General features: G+C 40.7%; 1 long non-coding RNA gene across 1 annotated transcript in view; it reads right to left on the bottom strand.

The window, feature by feature from the left end:
- LOC311486182 overlaps positions 1-22,798 on the bottom strand; it is a 52,300-nt gene that overhangs the window by 3,499 nt on the left and 26,003 nt on the right. Inside the window, exons 2-3 of the long non-coding RNA XR_014698990.1 lie at positions 14,187-14,292; positions 1,085-1,244 (exon numbers count right to left, since the gene is read on the bottom strand). This is a non-coding gene — a long non-coding RNA (uncharacterized lncRNA). The remainder of the gene's footprint in view (positions 1-1,084; positions 1,245-14,186; positions 14,293-22,798) is intronic.

The following is a 22,798-nucleotide window of genomic DNA, read 5'->3' as shown; positions in this document are numbered from 1 at the left end:
TTTCCCACTAGAAACCAAGAGGGATTTCCTACACTGTCTCAACATTTTGTGAAATGAACAGAGAGATCAAAAGCAAACTATGTGCTGTGGCCGTGACTAATGTTTTGATGGTGAAATGTTTGCTTGAAGACAGCAGAAATCGGACATTTTCTGAAAAGAAAAAAACTGTTATTCTGTAAAACTTTTACCATAAAACAACTTAACTTCCAATTCATTTTAAGAAAGTTCATTTGCAAAGCTGGTTTCAGCAGTAAAGCCTTTTTCTTCTTTTGTCTGCCGACAGCACAGCTGCAGATATCTCGACTCATTTTATCAGAAGAATCTGTTTGCTGCCTCAGAATTAAAAAAGATTTTAGCTTTAAGAGATAACTGATCACATTAAAAATTAAACCGTTATTGTGTTTTGTCAAATTGTTTGTAATTCAAAGTCACAGAAATCCGTTTGTACCCTAAAAGATGCGTCCTTTCCCCATGATCAGGGTTGATACTGGAACTGTAAAGCCTAGTCCGACTTGAATTACAATAGCCAAATTTTTTCCAGAGATAAAGTCCTTAATGATTCTTTGTGACTAATCCCAATTGCCAAAACGATGCTGTCATGGAGAACTTTGTAGACAAGTTTGAGACAGGAACTGAACTGTATCCAAAAACCGCAACAGGCGTCTCATGACAGGAATAGCAGGAGGCAGTGGACATGTGCTGACAGAACCGCCTCTTGATTTGATGCTACAAGCTTGTCATCTTCATTTGTGCATAACAATTGTCTGTAAAACTATGAGATTTTCAAATCAGAAGTGTTGTTGTCTGCACTAGCTACAATGGAAAAACTTTCATAAATTGAATTTGGTATTGGAACCTGCTTTAGGGGAGGATTATGGTCTTTGGATTTTAAAGTAAATATCTCTGCCATTTCCCGTTCTGCTGACCTTCCTTTATTTAATGTCAGACTAGTTGTTGTTTCTGGTCATGTTTCTGTACCCGCACAGAAACAGTAAAAAAATATATTTATTTTTCTTCTTTATTTTTTTGCGCCCACAGCACATTGTTTGGATTTTGAGACACACTGGTCATTTCTCAAACTTACGAGAACCGCGATTCCTCTTGTCAGGCCTCTGGAGAGGACGGCGTGCCGGTTTTCTCAGCCACCGCGTCCTTGTATCTTCTCCGTTTGCCACAGCGTCTTTCAGTGTCTCACGTGCCGATTCCTCTAATCCATTATCACTAAGCCTCCTGTGAAACTGAAACTGTCAACCGTGTAAAAGTAAAACACGGAGAAAGAGAAAAGCGAGCGGCATCGAAGTTCAACAGCAATCAAAGGCAGACATTTGTACAAAAGACCACTGGAAACAAAGTTTTCAGATTTGCTCTGTTCATTTGATATGAAACATGACTGTAAAACACTATTTGCAAGTCTGTGTGTAAATGATTTTACATACAGATGATACGATAAAAATTATACAGTTTTTTAATTATCATTGTGATCATGAATAACGTGTTAATTTTAGTGGACTACTTTTCTTTTGGTGAGATAGGTTCTGTTTTGCTGTAAATACTGTGTAAAGGGTAGGGTACTGTAAAGAGAGTTAAAACTATGTGAATAATTCTCACTACCACAGCTTCTTAGGATCTGAGCGTTGTAAGTTGAATGAGAGAAGCAACATTTTTATTGTTTTTACTATTTCTTTATTTTTCTATTCTTGCCTTAACCCTTTTAGTATCTGTCATAGTTTAATGTTATGTCACAGCTTTAGGACAACATTATGGATTTTAACTAGCCTGTGTGTATATATACAGATGTCTGATCAGAGCACTAAAAGCGGAGTCAACAGGAGTGGGATTTGGGAACTCGGAATGAGCATAGCTAAGTGTCTGTTCCTGGAGTCTTTATACCAGCAGATGAGGAGCTTGGGCAGACTATTCACTGCATTGACAAGCCATTTTTTTTCCCCTTCCCAACACGTTTGTACGCGACCTAGTCTCTCCACGGGAACCAGACACAATAGAACTATGTACACATGTAAAGAAAATCTAATGTTGAAAATGAAAATGTTGTTCTTGATTCAGTTCCTGCCGAAAAAAACAAAAGCATTGTGTTTCTCCTTTAATGTCTGACTCTTTAAAAAAAAAAACAAGAAAAAAAAAAAAAAACAGTTTTGGACCTTCTAGCTCCTGATGTGCTTGTTCATGTTTTTAATAGAAGACCACGGCGGATGAATCCCCGGGTCTGTTCATTGTTACTTCTCCAGATCAGAGTGGCCAACCTAATTGTACTCAAAGGGTTAAGTGTCATTTGAAGACTGTGTCGTGATAAGAGTTTGCTGTAAAAAAAAAAAATCCTTCGGTTAATAAATATTTTAGTTGTTTACTTTATTACTTGTGAAGATTTGTTTTAAAGTGTGATGTTAACTGGGTTCAATGCTTGTCATACTTAAAGAGTAATAGCAAAGACTATGTATTTGGCACACTAATGCGCGGTTTATGCTTCTGTGTCAATTTGACCCCTACGCAGACCCTAACGTCATAGCTTGACGTGCACCTCCCCAGAAATGTAACAACGGAGATTGCAAGAACTGTGATTGGTCCACTTGGTAGTAGTGTGTTTCCGCTTTAGTATTTTCAGCTAGTTCTCCATCTCCGTAATTTTCAAATTGATTGTTTTGGATCAATAAAGATGGATCACATCAAGGAAAGGTTAACTGAGGAGGTTCGGAAATACAAACATTTGTATGACTTGTCTTTCGGCGAAATTTCAGCAAAGGTTTCAGTTGCCATTGTTGAAAGTGAAGCAGGAAGCGGAACCAAAAATAACCCAACTGGCAAAAAAAATACACAGCGTCGATTAGTGTTTGGGTGGCATTTTTACAGAGCGAGCCAGGCTTACGAGCACACAAGTATAAAATGGCTAGCACCGGCGTAGGCTAGGTACGTAGGTTACGGCGTCTATGTTCCGCAGAGGCATAAACCACGCTTAATGACAGAGGGCCAAACATCTCGCCATCCACCGGCGGCTTGAAAAGAAGCAACATTTCCAGGCTTCAAAACCAAAAGCCAATCCCAGCATCAGCATACCGAACAGTCTTTCATGTTTCTACCTTTTTCACTGCTGCTGTTTTCTATTTCCTTGAGGAAAAGTATGAAAGGCTGAACAGCAGTAAAGATAAGTCCAACCTTTTGATGCTTTAATGGAGCGCTGCTGTGCCGCTTACAGGAGCAGTATACAGCAATGCTTTTGAAGCTACATTGTGGGGGAAAAAAAAAAAAAGGGAAAAGCTGCACAACATAGAAACAAATGTCTTTTTTCCACAACACATCAATCAATGAAAAGATACACAGCACACATGAAATACACATAATCCTTAAAATGCAGGTATTCCCAATACAATAGGAAATTTCGCTTCACATAAGACTATGGTTTTCTGGAAGCATCCGATAACTCAGCCAACCTTAGTAGACATTTAAACATTCAAATCCTTCTTTTAAAACCCACCACTGCCCATTTTAACACGTTCAAGGATTTTGGCACTATAGACTTAGAGAATAAGGTTAGTAGAAAGGCTGTTGCTGTGCAGCTGACATTACTGGGTTAGCTTTGCTCTCCAAATCTTGCAAACCACACCGCTGGGCCAAACCGTTTGTCGCTGTGTACGTAAAAGGCAATCTCATTTGCCACAATTGGACAATCCCTAAAACCACAACTAGCAATTGCTGTGCCGCTCCACACGGGGGTCAGCTGCATCCTATGTGCTGTAGAAGTGTCAAGAACTTGATTGACGCGCCTGGACACACTTGAGAAAAGGTACGCACCTATCTCCATAATGTCTCACAATGCACACTGTTTGTCAGAGTTTTCTTCCCAGAGTTGGTTGTGTCGACACAGAGGTGACCAAAGAGCATCAACCAGAGGGACAACCATCTTAGTGAGGATCTGTCAGTGAGGCCTCTGTGGTAGAGGTCTGATTGATGGATGACGATTGAAAGGTATATGACAGAAATCTTTGTTGAACACAGTTTAAAAGACGGTGAGAACACAAGAAAAAAAGAGTCTGTGTTCTGATGAGACAAACACACCAAACAATATGTCCCAGGAGAAACACTCATCACCTGACTCGTCAACGATTCAACTTTCAGCACAACAAAGACCATATTGTCGTTTTACTTTACTTCATTTCCACTGAACAACGTGCTCAAGAGACACATGTAAAGATAAATGCAGATACCTTCAAGCAGTGAGTGTGCGGTTAGACTCATTCCACATATTTCCTGTCTCTCAGTGGAACTATCCTAACCTGGAAGCCAGGCCAACTTCCTTGCCTACAAAGGAGAACACCAGCGACGTAGTCATACTCATCATCTATGAGCTGTGGAGTCGTTCTGGCCTACAACAAAAAGGCTGATGTTGGAATAGTGAGCTATTTAAAGTCTGTTATTACAAGACCAACAATTAGCAGCGATTAATTCGTAGAGAACTCCTTAATCGCTTAATACCACACACTTTGTTGCTCTGACTATCCAACTGCAGGCAGAGGTATTTTCTTTTTCTCTGTATCAGTCAAAACATGCCCCATGATCAAATTTCATTGGAGAGCTACCAGACTCAAATCTGGATTATACCAGGCGATAACTATCCCACAAAGAAAGAGAGAACTCCACAAAGAATAAACCATAGAAAAAGCGGAGGTGTCTGAATACTTTTCCGATTCCACCGTGTGCAGGTCTAAATGAACGCAATGAGCATGCCATCTACGACACTGAGACAAACAACAGTTTCTCAGCAATTTATCGTAGCACAGACACACTAGAGACCGCATTCCTATTAATATTATACAGGAGCTATTATGTCATCAGTCCCAGTGCTTCTCCAAGTGCAATTTCTTGCCACAGATCAACATGAATGTCTTTATCTTAAATGCTGAATTGAGTTACCTCTGGGGGGGAAACACTCTTTACTGAGCAGCACTGTGGAGGGTTCAGTCAATTAACCCACTGTCAGTCAGCTGTAAAGCAACTGTTCTGTTCTCTATGCTCCATCTGTCGCAGCCATAGCGAACGGTGGCAGTCGTGGCCCCGTGCTCCCTGTCCAGCCCAGCTCCTGCTCCCCTCAGCCAGGGGCAGCTCCACTCAAAGGTGCTTACCATTCATGGGCTGGAACCTTGGAGGTAAGCACAGAGGTGATGGAGTGACTCCCTCAGCAACAACTCTCATCTATTGTATACATGCAGGGGGAAGGAGGGAGGCAGGGGGGAATACAGCGAGCATCTATGCATGAATGTACTGACTTAACAGCACACAAATGAAAATTGCTTTTTCAGCCGGCTCTAATCTCATTTAGAGTCTTAAACGTCTTGTTCTTTCAGATAAATCTGTTAGTTCCAAACAACCGAGAGGAGATAGCAGTTTGGTTTCAGTTCAGACAAAGGGGTATTTGTATATGCAAAGTAAATTCAGCAGCAGACAAAACCGCCACTTCTTCCTTGTCCCGCCACCGACAGTCAGTTCAGTCAGTGTCTTCTCTCTCCGTTGACATTTCATGAAAACCCAGGGCGGCTAGATTGAAACGCACGAAGCAAAAATATTCACGTACACCACCCCAGGCTGAGAATGAATACATAAACTATGCGCATGTTTCTCATGTTAATACGACAACAACAACAAGGATTAAGCTGCTTAAATGCCTTATCGACATTCTGACCAATCAATGTGTGTATAATTTAAGAGCGCAGCTGAGCCAGAGACTAGTCGAGACACAACGCCACTATTGACCCGTGGTCAGATGGAGAAGTGAAGTGTTTATTTACCAGTGTCATAAAGTGTGTGTGTGTGTATGTAATGCATTTATACCGATCAGCCACAACATTAAACAATATTGTGTAGGTCTCCCTTGTGTCTCCAAAAAAGTTGTGACTCATCAGAGAATGGACATGGGTCTTCTGAGGGTGTCCTGTGGTGTCTGGCAACAGATTGTTGTTAGTGGGGGGCTTTTGGTCCCATGGGTTGAGGGGAGGGACCTCTGTGGATCAGGCTTGTTCCAGTGCATCCCACAGATACTTGATCAGTTTGGGATCTAGTGAATTTGGAGGCCAGGTCAACACCTTGTGCTGTTTTTCTTGTTTTTTTTTAGTTGTTCCTAAACCACTTTTGTGTGTGTGCCTGTGTCAGGCTGCATCCTGCTGGGGGTGGCTGTTGCCATCAAGGACCATTAATCCTATGGGGTGGGGGTGCCTGTCTAAGTAACATCCACACACAGGTTTCCCAGCAGACCACTGCATTGTCACAAGATAGTCAATGTTGTTTAAATCTCCTGTCAGTGGTTTTAATGACCTAAAGACCTATTAACTTTTTCTGTTTCCTGTCTATTTTTCCAATGTTAAGTTACATTTGATTAAAATTCATGCATTGTTTGAATGGTGCGCCATATTAAAGTAATGAAAAAAACAAAAAAGTAAATATTGTTTTACTGCCAATGAAAAAGAGGCTAGTTTCCGTAGCTGAAAGCATCAACTGTACTGGTGCACACAGTTTGCTGGAGGAGAAGCCTGCACCAGCATACAAATGAAGTGCCTTCTTGGGCCTTTTATTCCATCACTGATATAACTTCTTCCTCCTCTTGGCAAAGTGCAGATTCAGATCTAAAGAGGTAGACTGAATGCACCGACCGATGTGAAAATGGATCATTTCTTTTGTATAAGAGTGGGCATTTCAACATCCCCAAGAATGAATTTTTCATGGTGCTCCTGAAAGGATGAATAAGGTGGAGAAAGATGAGACGAAGCTGCGAGAGATCTAATAAAGATACACAGAGGACTGTGCAGGCAGCAGAGAGTGTATTAACGTTTGAGTACGTCAAGCCTCAATTTGTTTTCCATGTCATTCATGGCAGGAAATGGTAAAAGACAATGTCACAGTGTCACGGCCAGATATCATCTGACCAATGGCTAATTCAAATAACTTTATTGTGCTATATATATATATATATATATATCTATATATAAATATATATATATATATATATATACACACACCAGCCAAAGCCACAACATTAAAAACACCTGCCCATTGTGTAGGTCTCCCTTGTTCCTCCAAAACAGTTGTGACTCATCAGAGAATGGACATGGGCCTACAAGCCTCTAAATGTGAGGTGATGGTTTATGATGTGGTGCATAGAATGCGATTTTGAAAGCCTGGTCACCTTTAAAGGTGTCTAAAATGTAGCCTGGCACTAAGTTGTGAAGTGCTCTGCATATGTTGATTATTAAATTTGCAAAGCTCCATTATTAGATTTATGTACAACTGGGGACAGACAGATGTTGATTCAAGCATCGTGTGGCCAATTCAGCTAGACTAGGGATTGGTAAAATGTTACCAAAAACTGTGTGATAAGCATTTAATTGAGACTTTATTTGTTTCTGTCCACTGGACAAATCTAATATTCCACTGTTATTCCAAATATGACAGTATGCTGAATTTGATATGGGTTGGATTGCTGTTCCTAATCAAGCCTTTTTATGAAGCATTAATACATACAGTTTTAGGAGAATTATTTGGACACATTCAGCTACCTGTTTACAGTCAGTGTCGTGTATTGTGCTCAAACTAACTAGTTTGCAAGGCTGGGCTGCATGCCCAAAACAAAAAACAGCATGCATGCGTGCATGCAAAAAAAAAAAAAAATTTAAAATGTGAACGCAAATGAAAATATTAGTGAAAGGCTCAATTTCATTAGCCATAAAAAGCTTGGAATAACGGAAAAAAACTGAATATATTATATATGTAAATATAGACACTGTCTGCAGCTTTCCACACCATAGCCTCTATTCTCTCCACTCTTTCCTGTGTTAAAACTTATGTGAATACTAGTTCATGGCTCTTCTCAGGGTGTTGCAAAAATGCACTCTGAATGATGTGGGAAATCAGTAAAATTGTCAGAATAGCAACACCTCATCACAACATAACCTTGACGATGTACTGTATATTACACTGTAGACGTATCCAAGGTGTGCTTTTCTCTTTAGCAAAGTAAATCTGAAGGAAGCCAAACCCTCTTCTGGATTTAGATAATAAACTAAGCGTGCCAAAACTGACCATCGGCGTGGTTTTAGGACTCTTTGTGTCACTAGAAACAACTCGAGAGCCGAGTAAAAAACAATTAAACCATCAACCGTCAGCCTCCGTTGTGACCTTCACATACCAGCTCTGACCAGCGGCATTAATTTTCTGTCACAACTTATTAAGTGATAACATTTATCAATTAGGCAAACAGATTTTAACTGGAGAGGGCACACGGCCCGGAAGCACGGCCGTCAACAAGTGCTACGCCCATTTAGAGCAACACTAGACATAAATCAATCACCTGAAAAGACCTTGTACATCAGGAGGTGTCAGCAGATGTGCGCATCTCTAATGTGGTTGTTTATCACAGTGTAAAGAGAATGCAGATAATAAGTTGAGCAGGCAACTGGCCTTTATTAAAAAAAAACATGCATTCACAATGAACTGTTCAGCAGCTCAAAGCCCCCTTATGCGCTCAGAGGACAAGATGAGAAACTCAGGTTCTAACAGTAAAAAAAAGTATTTTGAATCTGTTTTATTTCTTACTTTATCACATATGGGAGATTGGTTTGAAAACAAGACGTCGCCCATAAATGCTTCATATAACAGTAGAAGTATTTAAATTTCTAGTTGCTGACTTAAGTTCATATTTGAGCAGAAAGTGGAAGTTAAAATATTCAGCATTATGCAAATGCAGACCTAAATGAATGCTGTTTCTCATTTAAGCATTAAGCTTATGTTACACCAGTATGACACACAGCTCCATAAAATAACAAAAAAAGGTTGCATAATGCTGAATAATTTCATCTAATTATGCATTCCCCCAACTCCCCGTGTCCCACTATTTCTCTGTGTTTTTTTTGTTATTCATTCTGCTTCGACTGCGGTATGAAATCCATAATCTGGGCAGAGGCGAGAAACTGGGCCAGATGTGGATGATCAATACTCTTCCTATGATGGCGTGAATGCTTCTTATTAGATGTGACGGGTTGCAGCCTCAAGCCCTCATCATATTCTATCTGAGCTCACGCCGACATACTTTGAATGTTTGAGTGTGGAGGAAGCCGGCCGTGATGGAATCCAGTGTGAACCACCTGATGGCTGAAGTCTTCATTTCCTGAAGAGGCTAACCTGGAGTTCAGTGTGGGAAAGGCAGAAAAACTGCTGTTGAATGCAAAGAGGTTTACATTTGAGACTAGTTGCATACAGCACATCATGCATACTTGTCAGCGGTGTTCTTGTATTTACCACCACTGCCAGAAGAGGCTAAAGCTAAAGCTTCACACTTTAGCTTTAAAGGTTTGGTGAATTAATTAACCAAAAAAGTCCTCTTTCTGATTATACAGGGTGAATGCAATTCCATTTGTGCAAAATTATATGTGGACAAACTCAAGATTCGTGTGTCTGACTGGTAAAAATGTCCTGGATATGCTCAGATTTGGAGGTCACCCATAAAAATGCCTCAGCAAAATTCAACTTGCCTCTATTGTGTTAGGTAGAAGCAAAGAGACAGATACTATCGGCACCGCCCAGTGCCACTAGGCACAAAGTAAGTAATAAAGTATTTAGTGTATGTGTGATTTGGGTGAAATTGCATTTTACTTTCTGTTTATTTTCATTCTGGCCTTTACACTCCCTGACTTTGCCTCTTTAGCCACCGCTGCAAAAATAAAATAAATGAGTATCTGCTGCACTCCTTGTTAAGCCTGGCTAGCAGCCAGACTCAGTTCTTATCAGAATATGAGTCTGGTCACGCTGCATTTGGATTTCATTATGTGGCATGTTTCAACACACACAGCACAAAAAAAAAAAAAAAAGAAGAAGAAGAAGAAAATAGTTCTGCACACAATTGGATGGTCATACAACCAATCAGAGCCACGGTGTTGTAAACAGATTCTCTTCGGTCCATCGCCACGTAAAGACCACCCTAACAATTTGATTTACCTAACAGCATAATAAGTTCCAAAATGAGTGACTACCTGCCCACATTTTTACTCATTTTGTGTTTTTGTGAGTTTGTCTGATGTCCAGGCTACTTTTGATAATTCTTGTAAGATTTTACTATACACCACTATTATATATACTATACTACTAATATACTATTTATTTGCATAGCATTTTAAAACAGTTCCGTCATTTGGTAAAAATTGATGTTCCTGACTACTCAAAGTTCTGATACGATACGATACGATACGATTATCCTTTCCACAGTGGGGAAATTGCTACAGCAACATATGGTTAAGGAGAGTGCACAAGACAAGGAAAGGTAAAACATTAAACGAATATACAAATAACTTTTCAAATTTTCCAATGATCCAGATTTCTTCAAATAAAATAGTTTGTAGATAATACTACCAAAGATCAGTCCCAGATTTATCCTGCAACATAACAACAACCCAAAAACATACGGCTGTATCATAAATAACTACCTTTAACTACAGGAAGAACAGGCAGTTCTGCAACTGATGCTACATTTTTTTAGTTTCTTTTTTTTTTCTTTTTTTTTTTCTTTTATTTAATGCCAAATCTTTTGGACAGTACTGTTTGTTTAAACAGTCTTGCGCACACACACGTATTGATTGGACACCATGTAATTATTTGTTACGAGAACAGTGCCACTAACAAACGTGACAGCTTTTTTGTGTGTGTGTGTCTATGCGCTTTCTTAGAAGGCAAAGGTCTGCTCGGTAAATATGACTGGAACAGATAACACAACTCTCACTGGGTAATGAGACGGGAAGAAATGTTAAGGGAGCCCTGGGAGAGACATATAATGAAGCATTGTTTGCGGGATGAAAATGCACACAGACAGACACGCACACACACACACAGGTAATGAAGCATTGTAGGAGGCTGAGCCTGGCTGAGGCTGATAACATCCCATTGCGCCTGATGGAGGACAATGGGCCGTAGAAATGGAACCACGCCGTCTGTGCACCAAACTCGACCATCATCATCCTGAAACACACGCGTGTACAAAAAGATTGATGGCTGTACCTGAAAGTGTGGCTGATAAATAACCGGGAGACTGCAAGAGCAAAAGTGGGCTGAAAACGACGCTCTGGCCTCAACTGTGCTTCGGCACTGCTTCTGGGCCGTCACTGATCAGCACCAGAACCGGCCCTTGAGTCCAATCTGTTCCCCCAACTACTTTAATTAAAAGACGCATTTTCATAAGAGGCGAGCCAGTGGGCCGCAGTGGGAACTACACATGGACCACTTCCAGAACAATGTTATGGCAGCTTAGAAATGTTCCCATGGCGTAACTGCTTCGAGGCCTGGATGATTTCTCTTGCTTTTCGTTATCCTCTGACAGTTTTTGTTTGCCAAAAGATTAGTGTACTCTCCGGAATATTTACCACAGTGCTTGAACTTCACTGGTGTTCAGCAGGTGTATTTGATGCGGGTAGTTGGCCAAGGCAGACTGGTAAAACTCCCTTTGGGGTTTTGTTTCCAGCACCCTTCTTCGCTTTTTGCAGATCCCGACTCGGAGTGCGAGTGAACTTGCAACACAAATGAAATTGAATGCGTTATCTGAACGAGCAGATGGAGAACACCCCTAGAAACTGATGGCACCTCAGCGCACACAGTGGTCTAGACGGAGTTCTTACCAGCAGCGAGGGTTCAGAAATTATTATGTGGTTTGTTATGTTTGGAGCGACTGTTTTGTTTGCTGGAATAATGAAGCGATATTGATATGGCTCAGGCAACAGAGAAATACGAGTACTGGAAATGGATTCTAAGAGTCAATTAACCTTGGATAGATGGGGGTTGCAATGCACTTGCTTCCAGACACCAAGCAGTCGTGAATTTTGGATCTCATGCAAAGGAAGCCTGAGGAAGAATGTCTGCTTTCCATTATAGAAAAGGCCGGCATTCATTTCGTTGAGATAATTTTAATTATATGGAATAAGCAAGAAATGTTTGAATTAAAAATGTGTCTCGGATATGGTGGAGTTCCTCTTAAAAAAACTGCATAAGGAAGAAAAGAGGAAAAAGTTCATGATACACTTGGAGTGTGTTTACTGTATAGCAGGCAGTTCTACATCGACAAATAAGTTGCTCCATTTGAAAGAGACTCTTCTAATATACCCGAGACCTCTGCTGTTTCCCACAACTGTAGTCAGTCACAAACTGCAGAGGAAGCACCTTTGTGTCATGTTATTCTTCCCGTTTCTCAGCTCTGTTCTGTTCCTAATGAGACGTGCAGGTTGACATTTCAACTCCTCAGTCCGCCCCACACTGCTCAGCAACTCATCTGCACCTTTACTTCTCTGGCAGCTAACCATACACACCCATCACAATCTGAGGCTGCCTCCCTCCAGCCCAGTGCCAAATGCTGTGGCCTGGTTCAGATACAATCTACTCCCCAGCAGGAGGCAGTGTGACAAGTGCTTGCAGGGCCCCTCAGAGGCTGACCTAGTGAGAACAAGCCCTCCGCAGCCGTCGGGTTGAATTCTCTGTCTGCTGTCATACATGTCAGCCATTGTTACAAAAAGTGGGATAGGACATCCTAACTTTTATATATTGATATTTTACAAATCAGTGAACAGTGAAGAAGGTGGATGCTAAAAAGTTGGATAGGTGAAGATTGTGAGCTGTTGGTTCTAAACTAACTAGGATTCATCCTAATGACACTGGATGAGGAATGTTTGTACCAAATTTCATGATAATATATCCAGTAGTTACTGAGAGACTTCTGCTAGGACAGCAATGATGCCTTGGTGTAATTGATCACATTTATTAAGTAAATATGTCGATTATGGGGGCTCCTGCTGCCAGACATGCTGAAAATGACCGAAAAAGTCCAAAATCGATCGTGAAAGGTATAGAAGTTCCATGAATAGAGAAGCAATATTGCACCATTTGTAAAAATGAAACTGCCCACCACAGCAGGATAATGCAAATGAAAAAGCATTGCAACATAGAGGATCCGCTGGGTTCCCAACCTAAAAACAATGCGGCAATAACATCAGTATATCATCAGACTGTTACAGTGAGTTTGTCTGCTTATTGGTTTGGTATTCAGTGTTTTAGATAACAAATCAATGAACTCTATCGAGAGGATACTATCCACTAACGTATAAGTGGATAGTAAGCATATTTACGAGTTGTAAGCAACTTGGTGTTGTGCATATGGACCTATAAAACAAAACTCTATGCTCTAAGTGGGTGTAAGCAGCCTTTAGCAGATCAATAAAAAAGCTGCACTTCCAGTTACAATCAGCACAAGCCATTTGCTAACTAGTGGCAGAATATAGTAAAAAAACACTGAATAAATCTGAACTTCTATGATGAATAATATCATCAGGTAATGGTTAAAGTTTGAAATGGTGTCCCCAATTGTAAACTTCACTTAAAGAAAATATGTATTATGAGAAAATAAGTTTAATAGTGGAAGGTTTGTTTATTGTTTTGTGTAAATTTACCCAAGGATTAATCCACTACTTAGAAAATAAGGAAAAGTTCAATCAAAAAAGTAACTGAGCCCCACAAAACCCAGTCCAAGACAACAACAGCTTCCCCAGAACCAAGTCATGGCACCGATGGGGCCAAAACCATGATGTAGCATATGTGGCGTTGCAAAAAGGTTAACAAGAAAACACTTAGAACCTTGATAGAGGAAACTTGGCGTTATGTCGATATACTGTATGTCGTTGGATTTGAACAGGGACATCTAACAACAGACATGCGGTAGGCTAAATGCTCATTTAAAGCACTACAGGACTAGACACCTTAAGCGTGGTTTATGCCTCTGCGGGACATAGATGGCGTAGGCTACGTGCATAGGCAAGCCATTTATACCTGTGTGCTTGTCAGTCTGGCTCGATCTGTGCCTTTTTTGCCAGTCTGGTTCATTTTTGTTGCTACTTCCTGCTTCACTTTCAACTTGGGCGACTAAAAAATTTCAACGAAATTTTTGACGACGATCCCCAAACCTCCTCAGTTAACCTTTCCTCAGTGTGTTCCATCTTTATTCATCCAAAACAATCAATTGGGAAATTGCGGAGATGCAGCCGCAGCCGTAAATACAGAAAGCAGAAACAGCTACTACCAAGGGCACCAATCACAGCTGATGCTGCATGGTGCTTTGTCCCATTGTGCGTCATGAATATGTGTGAATAAGCATATATACTCACATTAAGTTTTACACTCCCACTGTGCAGCACTGGCTGGACGTGGCATGATCGGTGCATGACTTCAGTAAGCGTGAAATCTTCAGAGGCCGTCGCAGGGGAGGAGGATCTGTGAAGAAAGAGGAGGGGGTGTGGGTGGGGGGTTAGACCACAGGATTTGACATTTACTGGCCTTTGGCTGCATTATCAGGTTCTCTGCAGGAGAAACCACTGAAGGCAGAACATGCAGGACCTCCCACACACGGATTTAAAAAGTGCCTTTCCTGCTCTTGGCTTGACACTCAGCATGTGGTAGACATACAGCATCCAGCATTATATTTCTCCACAGTAAAGTATTATAGGGTGAAAATAGTGGTTTAGTGTAGCAGCAGATAACTATTGCTAATTATCTTTTGTTTTCATCCAACACTGCAGTTAACTGAATGGTTGCATCAGAATTGGAAAATGTATTATTTTATAAGTGTATTACTTGAATGTCAATGTCCCAGTAAAGTTTTTTTTTTGTGCAAAAATATCATGAAACTAATCACATAATCAGAGTTAAATTAGTCATATTGGAGTAAACCACAGTTATAAAACCACTGCTATTTTACAAAGTTACATCAGTGTCAAACTTCTTTTACATGGTCTAAAATAAAATAGTAAGAAAGTAGATACCGATTTGTGAAAGCAGTTGTCACTAAGGCTATGTTCGTATGGTCTTGCACTACCCACAAGCCTTATAGCACAGCCCACACACCACACAGCCAATATTAGCATTAAAATACTGCAAAAACATTCATAGTATTTGATGTATTTATTTCTTAATTCTTCCCTCTCCTCATTAGTTCATTTCCAATTTGTGCCGTCAGTACACAATATAAATATTATATGGGGGTCATTAATAACACCCATGTATTTTTCAGTCGTATTACTGTGAACACAACCCAAAATTTAGCCTTGTGCTTCTCATGAAAATTTAAAGTGTAGTTTATTTTTGCAGTGTGTTTATTTGGCCAGAAATGTTCCAAATCTAAAGATGCTAGTTTAGCTAATTGGTTTCCAAGCGCTGCCAGTGTGTGCAATGTTTGTGCAACATCAATCGACCGGGCAGATCTTCAACTCCGCAAACGCAAGTTCTCTCCTTTTACTCCAAAACCTTTCCTTGATTCTTCTCTTTTTTAATAATGCATTGAGACAAGCCTTTTGCAACGTTTTCAGACGCCGCAACACGGCCCAACCTAATGCATTCACCCTGGCAGGCAGGAACGCACGACTCAAGTCTTTGCATTAACTTCATGTTGAATTAATCCCCATTGTAAACTTTATGCTGAATGTTTGTGTCGGAGTCCTGAAAATGAGAAGCTTCAGCACCAGTTTAGTCACATAAACTTTCATAATGAGGGCTTGTAGAGTTGCACATGGTTGATCGGCGTCAAAGATTAGTGTCTCTACCTGTCTGCTTCCACACTCTTACTTTCCAGGTGTCACAGTTTCTAGTTATATTTCCAAAAGAAATTCTTACTTCTGTCTGCATGTGCACACAAACAATAGTTCCCTCTTTAAGGCAGTGGCTGGTGTCACCCTACAATACCGTTTCCCTCTCCTCTGTTGCTATATGATTCAGACTTGAGCCTTTTCCATCACTGCCCTCTGAGCTCACTCTGTGCTCACTCTGTAAATACCACGGCCTCTTCTGTGGGCTGAATCCTTCTTAATATCCAGCAATCCCCAACAGTGCTGGACAGAGATTCAGCGACAGAAGACTGACCCTCTATATTGTGATGGGATGACGCGTCATGGGGTGCCAGAGCCGTCACAGATTATGTCGGCCATCTCAGCAGAGGCACAGAATAAGGTCTGGCCATCAAAATGAGACTTCACATCCTCACATTTAAGTCAGTCTTGGTTTTGTATTTTACATTTTCTCAATGTAGTCTACTTCAAATATGTGGAATCTATATCTGGGAAATGCAAATAATGCAGATGCGTTTAACAGATGAGTATCCGTCACCAGCCACTGCATGCAGCTGCAAGGTGCTATGTTCACTTTATGTTAACCTGCTTCAAGGTTTACTGTGCTGAGATAAACTATGAATGGAAAAAAAATTCAGTCGTCATTTAAAAACTTCTCGAGTGTTAATGTTAGCACATTCTTCATGCTGAAAAAGTTCCGTCTTGGTTGAGAGGAATCCAAAACAACCCACTTCATTTCGAATACAGTTCAGCTTGTACTTTCAATATTTCCATTAGCATTTGCAGAGAGCACACTCTTTATCTTGGTCAGCCAGGACTTTCTGGACAGTTTCAGCACACACACACAAGCACACATTTCTATGGTGTCAGTGAATACATAATCAATCAACATGCACATTCAGTTTTGTCAAAAAAGCACATTTTCAACTAATTAGCCTCTGAGAGTTTTCCACCCACCTGTCATACCTTCTAAATAAATGACATTCAAGAATACATGTAATGACTAGTAAAAATGGAAGTCAGAACAGTGCGCGTGTGCGTTTGGAAAGTTCTGTTAGGTTACTTTTCCTCACATGAAATCAAGTTCGATCCGTTCCTCCTGAGCAAAAGTTTATCTTGCAAACTCAGACGATGACGATGTGACTTTCTGCGCAAAAGGTGAATCTGAAGAAACCATAACACCTTCTGGGTGTTTCATGCAGAGGGATACCAGTCAGAGGGACTTCTGAAACCTTATAATTACAGGTAACTTCACATTGCCTATTTTAATCCTACATTCAAACAGTCCTGTTACTGAAGAAATGTGAAGACAAGGACTAATTAAAGAGGACGCTGTCACACTGCCATGGATCTAAGAAAATATAAGGCCTGTAAAGCAACTATTACAATTACTGCTATTGTGATTTAGTGCCATATAATTAAAAAGGAACTGGATAAAAATAAATAAATAAATTTAAAAAAGTCCATACGTTCTCAAAGCCTTAACAATACTTTTTTTTTTTTTTGAAAAGTTTAGGTAACAAGTCCTACTTACATGACTCATCTACAGTTTCTGTTACCTTGTTCTAAATGTGAATAGACAGAGTATTTAGTCTTCCAACAGCTTCCAGGTTGAATGAAGGAGACCTTTTTCCTTTTTTTTGACAAAAAAAATATGCAAACACCGTTCAACTAAAGGCCCAAGCACCTTGCCAACCACACAATCTATGGATATGCATCTCAAACATAAAGACGCTATGAACAGTTGTAATTCCCATTTAGAAATATTTCAAATGGATTTTTCTAGCCACCACTTGCTCACTGTAGAAAGAACCAAAGCACTTCCAAAATGAACTCACCAAACCCCCATGGTAACAAACGCTTACCATGGGGGTTTTACATGCCGTGAGTTTGAATAGATTACAATATATCAAAGCCAGAATTTTGGAAAGCACTTTTCTTCTAGTCCTACCTTGGAATTATGTTTTTGACGATAATATTTTCATTCAGTCTCAAAATCACAGCATTCATTTAGCACATAGCTGGCACGGCTCAGACTTTGTAAGCCAGAAGTTAATGACGACGTAAATCACCCATGCTGCATAACAGGAAGAGCAGAACTTGGAGAAAGAAATAAATTATACAGAGACAGTTCAACTCTGTGACTGTCATGACTGCAGATGGCAAAAAACAAAACAAAAAAAAAAACAAGAAATGGGTGAGAGTAGGAAATGAAGCACGAAAGCAACAATATGAAAAATAAGAAAATGACATGCACACCGACAAGTCAGCGCTGAACCTGCCTGGGGCTGAGAGCAGGATACAAATCCTCCCCATTTGTGGAAAATGTGGAAAATATCCATATTCATGATGGGGGAGGGGGAGAGAGAAAAGGTGTCTGGCTGTGTGCAACTATGTGTGCAGGACATGCGATATGACTCCTCCTGATACAAGGCTGACATTTCAGTCATCACCAGGAGGGAGGATTCGTGTAGAGAGAGTGCAGCGCAGTCCTGGACAGTGTCAGAGTTTTCTGCTTGAGTGCAGAGCTTTGCATAATTACAGAACAACAAGTCTTTTTGTCTGATAGTGCTCGGGGGAGTTTGGGCGACTCAAGGCAAAGGGCATGTTCTTTTCTCCGGGGAAGGTATTATCACATTTCCTAGCTGGCACGCTGAGAAAACTACCTGGTTTGAGGGAGAACGGCCTGGCGACATGCACGTAAATGGCAAGCGTAGTTCACCGGGTCACTGGCGTATTGTGTAATTCAGTATAAACGCATTCTTTCTCATGTTCAAAATCACTGTTATTCTCATTAAAAGAGTGCATTGCCCATTATCAACATCATCTATGCTCATCCAAATTAGGAATATAGTTTGAAAAACAAGAATAGTTCTTGAATTTTTCTTTCTGCCCCTATCGCTCAGGCTCTGTTCTTCCACTAATCAGTGACATTATTAGTTCTCTGAACGGATAAGCTGTTTCTGCTTGGATTTCTGGTCTCCACCACTGGGAATCCAATGGAGGCACTCAAGACGCTGCTTAAAATATATTGCAAACTATTTGTTCATCAGTGAAAATGGCATCTTTTGTAGTGTAGTGGCCGACTTGGATAAACTGTATTTTTTGCAGCGGAGAGCAGGAAGCAGTCCAGCTGAGACAGCTTGAGGCTGCAGCTGCATTAGCCTTGCAAGAAAATACAGCCAGCGGAGTCCGTCCACAAACCGTGCGGCTGAGCGCAAACAGAGACTAGCACATTTGCTCGAATTGCTTTCTGATGCCTGCCGAAACGGAATAATTCCGCTGCCATGAATTTCAGACTGGGTTGTTATTGTTGAACCAACCCAAACCCATGGGAGTCTGTGTGTATGCTTTAGACTGCACAAATGTTTTAGTCCTCACTTGAGGTGTGGTGGATACCTTCTTCAGGGTTCCAGAGAAAAATTGGAAAAGGCAACAAAAGGTTGAGAGGGTACTGGCAAACAGTGAAGTTATTTTAGAAGGCTTTACTTTTTGGATGGCACATCCGGGGGTTGAAATGTTCAGCTGGCTGTGAGAGCAGGGCAACTCAGAAAATGCAGCCTCCTCTAGTCAATATAACATGCACTGAGGAATTTATTGCTTCAGTTGGTCACGCTTAATTTATTTCCGCCAAATCCCTTCAGTGTGGGAACATAATTTGAATCCAAAGCGGGAAGAGGATAACTCACAAGTAACAATGAAATCTAGTCACACTGAAAGGTTCTAAGTGCTGGAAACTGTTAGTTCTAAATCATGTAAAACATTGTTGGTTGTTGGTCTGACATAAAACATAATGGACTAAATGAATTAATGTTTGTCTTAACACAAACAGATATCTTAAAAAAGAGCTTTTTATGAGCAAAGTTCTCTTGTAAAACAGGAAACGTCTTGGCAAAAGTTCACTGAACAGACAGCACAGGCTTATAGCAGCCTGTACCTAACCAGTACCTGAAATACATTTTGTGTGCTGGATGCTAAAGCAAACACAGCATACTGAGATAAACGCTGACTGGAATCACAAACTGCCGTGCTGAGCTGTAAGGAGAAAGGAAAAAAAAAGAGCCAGCTACAAAATAGAGCAGAAGATATAAAAACAGGAGAGAGAGTGATTAGTCTGCTGGGTGTCTAATAGGAAACTGAAGGTGAAACGTCCAAACTCCATCGGCAGCAAGAGTAATAGAGACAGCCAAAGCCAACATCTTCGTAGATCAATCCTTTCTAATCCGGGACACACTCACGCATTAATGATCTCTTCACCTTTAACACTGTTTTTCATTCCCTCCATCCTTTTAATCTCTGACCTGCTCATTTCCTCAGTGCTGGTTTGGCTGACATCTGGGGGTCTCGAATCCCGATAACCCCCCCAAAAACCGGACAAAGACGGTTTGCCGACAATAATTTAAAAAGCGGCCTCCCACCAGAAAGTTCTTTCCTCTACACTGAGATGCGCTCCGCTTGATAAATATCTCACAGTTTAATGATGCAGTTTTGCTGAAAAGTTCAAGATCATTACCAGCCAGGAAGTGAGAGGTGCATACGTTACCAGCAACTAAAAACAATGAGGCTGCCAATTCGCCAATGAAAAATACGGCTCAGCTTGGCGTACAGGCCGTTTCATATTTATGGGAATCCATTTGCTGCAGCTAATATTTGTAACAAAGAACAGGTAGCACGCTGAGCTACATCTAAAAAGCAAAGATGGAAACCAGTAAAGCGGAAACGGTGGCGCATTTGGAGAAATTGCCCAGGAATATTCCATGCAGGAGATCTGGCAGAAAGTTTGTGTCACCTCATCCCGTGTGGGCAGATACACATATTGGATGTACAAAAATTGATGGATACTGTTAAAAGGGCTGCTTTTTAGTGATGAACCCACACAGAATTACCCAAATCTCTGCAGTTCCTCTCAACTCAATTGACCCTGAACCTGCTGGATTGACAGATAAAGGAGTTTTGAAATGAATAAATAAAAATAAAATATAAAAATGGCATAAAATAGTAGACCACGGAGATTGCAGAAACTACTAAAAACTATTAAAGATGACAATGCCAGGATTCATCGGCCTCAAATTGTGAAAGAGTGGTTCAGGGAGCATGAGACATCATTTTCACACATGGATTGGCCACCACAGAGTCCAGACCTTAACCCCATTGAGACTCTTTGGGATGTGCTGGAGAAGGCTTTGTGCAGTGGGCAGACTCTCCCATCATCAATACAAGATCTTGGTGAAAAATGAATGAAACACTGGATGGAAATAAATCTTGTGACACTGCAGAAGCTTATAGAAACAATGCCACAGCGAATGCGTGCTGTAAATAAAGCTAAAGGCGGTTCAATGAAATATTAGAGTGTGCGGCCTTTTATTTTTGGTGGCGACTTTCTTTTTTTGACCAGGCAGTGTATAATATAATTTTACAGTTAAAAGTTTATTCTATGATTATTGATTCAGTTCATTTATATTATCATCAGATTCACTGTGATAAATGTTTTCAGGCAGTGCAAAATCTCACGGGAGGAGACACTCACATCCTTTTGATCAGCAGATAAAAGTTTCAGGGATAATTATACCACTGCATTATGCACAAAAAAAAGAGTCAAATTTAGAAGTGTGATGCTCTAAATGTAGGCCAGTTCAAATCCCGATGGGATATATCGCACAAGAAACATTTGAAAATTTGATTTTGTTTGTAATTTACATTACAGATTTATATTAATAGAAATGTCAATGAGAAAATGCTACAAACTGTTTTTTATCCGTACAATACTGCTCATCTGTATCTGGACCAAAAACTTGCACTTGAACACACTGCAAAGACTACAACCAATGACCAGCTGGCATATATGTTCTGTAACTTGTAAAAGCAGGTGGGAAAACAGGTAGAGCTACTATTAGCTGGTGGGCTAGGAAGTCAGGAAAAGCTATTGTCATACAGAGCTGGCCTCTCCTGAATAATGCTCGTTGGTCTGGTGCTTATTCTCTCTAGATGAGAATGTTGGCCCTTTGAAGGTTGGCATTCTGATCACTTCTGTCTCTCCCAGTTCTCTTCTCATGCACTGGCATGCACTGGGGTCCGGCTTGGTGCCAGGGGTGCAGAACACACTGCAAAAACCGCACTCATTAACGCTCACCATCATACTGAGACTGGCCAACTGCTCACCGTGAGCTTGGTGCGACGTGGCCTTGAGACAAATGGGGTTTTTAAAGTCTGTGACTCCTAAAACTTAGATGTTATGTTGCGCCCTTAAGACTTTTTAAATGCAGTCAAGTTATAAATTCGGGTGTTTTGCACAGGTCAGCTGTCTGAGGAAGACGAAGGTGAGAAAAGAGCAACAGTCACACAGCCACTATTGCAGCTCTCTGAGAATGTATTTAAGCAGCAAATAACGATAAATGCAGAGGGCCAACTTGCTCTTAATGAAGATGCAAAGGTTAATGGCTACTAAAAAAAAAGGCCATTAGCATAAGTCTCGGCTCATTCAAATGTAATTCATTTCGCCGGTGCTTGGTCATTAAAGCACTGGACGAGACATTGACCTAATGTGCGCGCAAAGTTTTTACAGCTTACTTACAACTGCAGCAAAAGGTGACATCTCCTAAGTCAGGCAACGGTTGAGACGTTTCACTCAAAAACACAAATATAAACCTTGTGGTGGCACCGGAGCGAAAGCCAAGCTCATCAAAGCCATAAAGACTGATCAAACATGACGATATAGACATATTCTTGCGAGGCAATCTATGCAGGAGATATCACAGATGAGACCAAAGCGAACTGACTCACTCTCTCACCAAATGCTTCACCCAATCTGTCGCAATTAAGGACAATTAGATCTGGGTCCTGAGCACAAAGGACAAATTATTTATCAGTTCAACATAGTAGATTAGTGCAAAACAAGTTTTCTTTTATCCTCTTGCTCTGTTTTCATCTGCTATCCCAATCTGTTCTCCTCACTTGTATCTGAAGGATATCTTAAGATTGACAGAGAACTGTGATCGGTGGTTTTGACGGACTAAAAGATCTTTAATTTTCTGATGTGAGTGTGACCCAAACCTGCACAATACGAGTAACACCCTACGTTGTAAGATTGTGCTGATTTGCTCAGAAACTTTTCTGTTCCTGCTTTCTGGGAATCAACTGTCTGCTCTGTTTATATTTGAAAA

Source organism: Chelon labrosus (assembly GCF_963514085.1).
Source record: "Chelon labrosus genome assembly, chromosome: 3".
Lineage (NCBI taxonomy): Eukaryota > Metazoa > Chordata > Actinopteri > Mugiliformes > Mugilidae > Chelon > Chelon labrosus.
The sequence above is the reverse complement of the archived record's forward strand: the minus strand, read 5'-3'. Positions and strand labels throughout refer to the sequence as shown.